Source organism: Rutidosis leptorrhynchoides, chromosome 1 (genome assembly GCF_046630445.1).
Source record: "Rutidosis leptorrhynchoides isolate AG116_Rl617_1_P2 chromosome 1, CSIRO_AGI_Rlap_v1, whole genome shotgun sequence".
Taxonomy (NCBI): Eukaryota; Viridiplantae; Streptophyta; class Magnoliopsida; order Asterales; family Asteraceae; genus Rutidosis; species Rutidosis leptorrhynchoides.
Genome location: NC_092333.1, coordinates 177,217,338 through 177,222,980, shown reverse-complemented (window position 1 = coordinate 177,222,980; position 5,643 = coordinate 177,217,338). Strand labels below are relative to the sequence as shown.

At 31.5% G+C, this 5,643-nt stretch overlaps 1 long non-coding RNA gene across 2 annotated transcripts; it reads left to right on the top strand.

The window, feature by feature from the left end:
- The first annotated feature begins 477 nt into the window (after nucleotides 1-477).
- On the top strand, nucleotides 478-4,424 carry LOC139867187 (uncharacterized). 2 transcript variants are annotated; one of them, XR_011765778.1, is made up of 5 exons: nucleotides 478-713; nucleotides 989-1,067; nucleotides 1,241-1,841; nucleotides 3,476-3,729; nucleotides 4,285-4,424. It is a non-coding gene; the product is annotated as an uncharacterized lncRNA (long non-coding RNA). The 2 variants fall into 2 exon arrangements; XR_011765777.1 differs by lacking the exons at nucleotides 3,476-3,729; nucleotides 4,285-4,424 and having other exon boundaries at nucleotides 1,241-2,468.
- Nucleotides 4,425-5,643: the final 1,219 nt, after the last annotated feature.

Below are 5,643 nucleotides of genomic sequence, written 5' to 3'. Positions count from 1 at the left end.
TGACTATAAAATTATACTTTTTCTGTTTAGTTTCATAAATTTCAGTTCATTATGAAACCATAGCAACTTGAATCACTCAAAACGGATTTAAAACGAAGAAGTTATGGGTAAAACAAGATGGATAATTTTGTTTGTTGTAGCTACGTGAAATTTGTAACAAATCTATACAAACCATAACTTAACTAACTTATATTGTATTATACGTGTATTCTAACATATATTATGTAATCTTGGAATACCATAGACACGTATACAATGTTTTGACATATCATATCGACCCATCTATCTATATGCCACGTGGCATCACTACCTCCTCCCTACCCCTTTTCCAAACTATTGCCCACATTCTGACATCTGTTCCAATCCCATTCGTCCGTTTTTGAAACCAATCCACAAAAACCGTCTCTTTCTCTTACTCTTTCTCTCAAACCCTAACTATCCACAATTATAAAAAATCAAAAGCAAATACACTCTAAATCTCGAAGCATGTTCAAAATCATAAAGCACACCATGATCGGCTTGATATTATCGCTTGATTCAGTCCATCTGCTACGCCCTTAATACATCAATTGATTAAATGTCTCAACAGATGGTTATATGAATTCCAATTAATCAGATGCGATTGGCATAACAAAAAATGAAGCACCATTAGAGGGTTTCAGCATCTCTGTTCGATCACAAACTTCATTCATCAATCTTGCCAAAGAAAATATGTAAGTAAACATACGTTTTTAATATCATTATATTCACAAAGTTATTGATGAAATCACTTTGTGTTTTGTTGTGGATTCACAATATTAGGGATTTTGTTCAGATGAATTTTCTGATTTTTTTTGTCTGATCCATAAATAGAATTGCTACACCATATAAATTCATTATGTTAAAACACGTTTGTGTTTATGTAAATTCATTATCACTGAATGTTGTGTGCTATTAATCTATAAAATTCATTCGTCTGAAGTGTGAGATGTTATATTGAATGTTGCAGATGATCTATTATGGCTAGACTTTGATAAATTACAGCTCAACGTTATAAAAGGAGGGTTTCGAAATTCAGGAATGGACAAGTGATTTTTAATTATGAAATTCCATAAAATCAAACTGCGATTATATCTAATTATGAAATTCCTTTCTATGCATTAGTTGATTTCTACCATGCTGTCATTTTTTAATTTATGAATATTTTTTATTTTTATAATTTTTATTTACCTTTTAAAATGATTATTGCGTTATTGTGCAGACTTGCAGTTTTGTATGGTGCCAGCAACTCTAATGGAAGAGTATGGCTATGTTTGTACAAGTGCATTCAACAAATTATGAAATTTTGTGAATAAGACTTCAATTATGGTTTTGACGCTTTCCCTATATTCCATGTTGTTTACTCTCCTTTACTAACAAAGATAAATGTGATGATAACACCGTACACAATGGGTCATTAACTATATATGTCTCTGATGATCTAAGTAAACCAACTTAGATCTTAATGAGGGTTTAGATAGACCCATCAAGTCTTCTTTTGTCCCTTTTCTAACAATGTTTGATGAAAACACCAGTGCACTGTTCTTTTGCACTGTTTCAATTGCTCTGTTATGTTTTAGAGTTTGTTATCATTAATTATTGACTTAAATGGTAATTACTAAATTGTTGCTTCATCGTAGAAGAATTTAGTTTATTTACGATTACTTAATGTATTTGAGTTTCAATATGTGTGACTTTTTTGGGTTGAGTGCAGTGTTTACTACCCGATAACCCATCGTCGTGGGAAAAAATGAACAGACATGGTCATACATCTACGTTGGCGCTTTGATGAGTTCAAAATGTCTATCACTATGGTAACACTGGTATGGTCTACATTTATACATTCATTATGTAGGTTTTTGTACCTTTTTATTTCATTTGATTTTGAGTGAGTGGCTGTAGTCTCCTCCCAAGTGTCTACAATTATTGGTGTGCGCCATGTGCACAATTTTGAGTGAGTGGTTGTAGGACTTTTGGATCACTCCTACTTTTTCAAGTTTATTTAAGTGAAACAAGATACCATCATATCCAAATGTATCCAAATGGGCTAAAAGTATATAGCATGTATGTTTGTATGGGTTGGAGCGGGTTGTGTTGATTACAATTGGATATCCTGTTTCTTAATCGTATAGATGATAAAAGGTGTTGCTATGATTACAAAGGCCATATTTTGACAATAATGTATTATTTTAAATGATAAGATTTGATCAAATTTGTGTATATCTCAAGCTTTTGACCCAACCTGTCATATTTATTAAAACCAAAATTTCGATATTGTACACAGAACCATTTGAAAGCCTCATCACACTTATACATGTAATTGTTGGTTACTCACAACAAGATATTGATTAAAAACACATATGCTGCATAAGAGTTTACGATATAAGTTGACATGTTGAAGGTTTGTATACTTAAAAAAGTCATAACTGATCTTTTGATTATTTATATGTTTGTGGATATGCTACAATGTCTATGTATATGTTTATGCTTTTGACTATGTATATGTATATAGATATGAGTAGCTATATTTGTTGGTATTTGTTTATGTTAGTTTATGCATCACATGTTCATGTATATACTTATATAATTGTTGATCCATTTGTATGTACTATTATTAAAATGTAATTTTAGTTCCATATGTATGTTTATGTTACTTTTATATGCATGTATGTCCTGTTGTATAACTATATACTATTATTTAAGTATTGTGTTAATTGAATTAGCTTAACTATATGATATTCTTAAACTGCACTGCTACTGTTTCAAATGCACTGCTACTGTTTTCCTTTAATCCTCACGGAATGCATACTGTTAGTTTGTACAGGTTATTAGCGATAGTTGATGGGCTATCTTGGCCCAAATGTACACAAATGTATATGTACCTGTTCTTTTAATTTAATCCAATTGCTGCTTTTCTAAAAAAAATATATGATATTATTAAACCCATTTGTAATTGGTTGTAATCAAGATCAGTGAATGATACAGATTTAGGTTTGTCTAGGGATATAATTGAAGATTTGTGTTAAGGATTTTTAGTTGTATGCTATAAATTTGCATGCATTTGAAATGGTGTTAAGATTCGGTACAGAAGACATACAAAAACCTAAGTGAGTTTCCTGAAGTACTGAAAATTTGGTCAGCCAAATGTTTCTTCGTCAAATTTAGAATACGTATCAACACATCTACGACATCAATTTAGGGTTTTTAATTTATTTCTCGTCATACAATGTCAAAAAGTCTTTGCTGCTTAACTGTCGATTATTTGAATGATTTCATATCCAAACGTTGACTAAGGTAATTTTCAGTAAATAATCTTTGTGTATGAATCAGTATTTTCATTGTAAAGCTAATCACATGAAAATTTTGGATCTTTTGGTCTATATAGAGATGGCATGATAGGCACTCAGATTTAGTGGCTATTATAAATATGATATTTAATTCCCAATGGCAATTGCAGCGTCATATGGTAGGTGTCACGGTCATTACATCTGGTGGTTCATTCATTTAATAATCAACATTCATGAGTTATGCGAAAACCACAAGAAAATGGAAGGCATTAGTTGCATTTAAAATCAATATGACATTCAACTTATACGATCAGCGATCTGACATTATGCAAATCATATTTTATGAATATGAAACATCATGCTATACGATCTGACACTATGAAAATTGTCATCTACAAAGAAGTCTTACGACGTATTTGATCGGGTACGGCCTTTTCTTTTCAATTATAGTATTCATTCATATTTTTGATCAAATGATACAATTTCAAGTCACTTGATATAAAGTACCATTATGACAATGGTTGTTAATGTCGTACAAAAGAAGCTATAATGAGCTCCTCAGATTTGGGGGCTCAAAATTATTTAATATGAAGTATCAGTATGACATAGGTTGACATGTGGTCTAATTGTAGTGGGTCATGAAAGATGGGACAACTTATTTTAGGTTTTTTTGATGTGGGTGTTCGAATTGTAGATGAAATTGTTTGCATTTGTTTTGTGTTGATCTGGTTAGAATGGGTATGATGTATTGTGTTGGGCAGGTTTAGCTTCTTCCTTTCTCGTGTATTGATTGGTTATTATTAATATAATCATTATCATTATATTTGTGATAAATAAAAGATGGGTGGTCAAAAGGACAAACTAAGGATTTAAAGCATGTGTTTGTCTTAGCAAATTTTTTGGGTTATATTAGTTGTAAACTCAAGCTACCCTTATTATTAATTGAATTATTAGTTGTAAAGTTGTTTGTTTGATACAGGATGAGCATGGCCGAGTATGCGTTATTTCACCTGAAACTCTCTTACCTCAGCTTTGTTGAGGCCTACATTTACGACAAGAAAGGAGATCCAACAAAAAGAGGTGACCTACTGGCTGTTGCGCTGTCTCTATTTTTAGTTTTTAGTGATTTTGTTATCTTTGCAACGGATTACACATAAAAACATGTGAGCTGCAAAATTACTAATATCTTATGTTTTCCGACTCTGTTGTGGCATACCTTTATCACAATGATGCCCACAAATACTATGTCATTAGCCTCATTCTCGGATGATATATATATTTGGGAACCAATGATTCATGTATTTATGAATATTTGAGCACATAATACCAAATGCCCAAAATTACAATTGATAATATTATCCATATGCTCAAATAGCTACACCATGTTTACTTTTCAAATTGTCCAAAAGACGTTCAAATGCTTACTTAATGTATAACACGCATACAATCTGTAACAAGATTAATGTATTAGTATACTAATTTTTTAAGTCACCGTGCAACGCATGGGATCTTAAAGCTAGTATATATTATTTGGGAACAACCATAGACACTCTATATGCAGTAATGCTAGAGTTAGCTATACAGGGTTGAGGTTGATTCCAAAATAATATATATACTTTGAGTTGTGATCTAGCCTGAGACTTGTATACACTGTGTCGTGGATTGATTCGAGATAATATATATTGATTTATTTCTGTACATCTAACTGTGGACAACTAGCTGTAGATTACTAACGTTGGACTGCTAACTTAACAAACTTAAATCATTAAAACGTAATAAAAAATGTTGTGAATATATTTCGATCATACTTTGATATATATGTACATAATTGTTATAGGTTCCTGAATCGACCCGTGGCCAAGTCTTATTTTCCCGACGAAGAAAAAATATGTGAAAGTGAGTTATAGTCCCATTTTTACTATATAATATTTTTGGGATGAGAATACATGCAGTTTTGAAAATGATTTACAAAATAGACACAAGTATTGAAACTACATTCTATGTTGAATCGTTATACCGGATATCGCCCTTGTTGAACTTGGTAGCCTAAGAATTGGTGTTTATTATAATTGCCACCAATTGACGCGAATCCTAAAGATAGATCTATGGGTTTTGACATGCCACAGTCAGAGAATTTGAATTGCTTTAGTACTTCGATATTTATATATGGGGATATTCTAGATGCATTTGTTAATGTCGGTTACCAGTTGTTCAACTATATGAATGATTTTTATGCAGATTGCATGTTATTGAAAGATGAAATCTTGTGGTCTATTATTACAATTTGATATATAGGTTAAACCTATAACTCACCAACATTTTTGTTGACGTTTAAAGC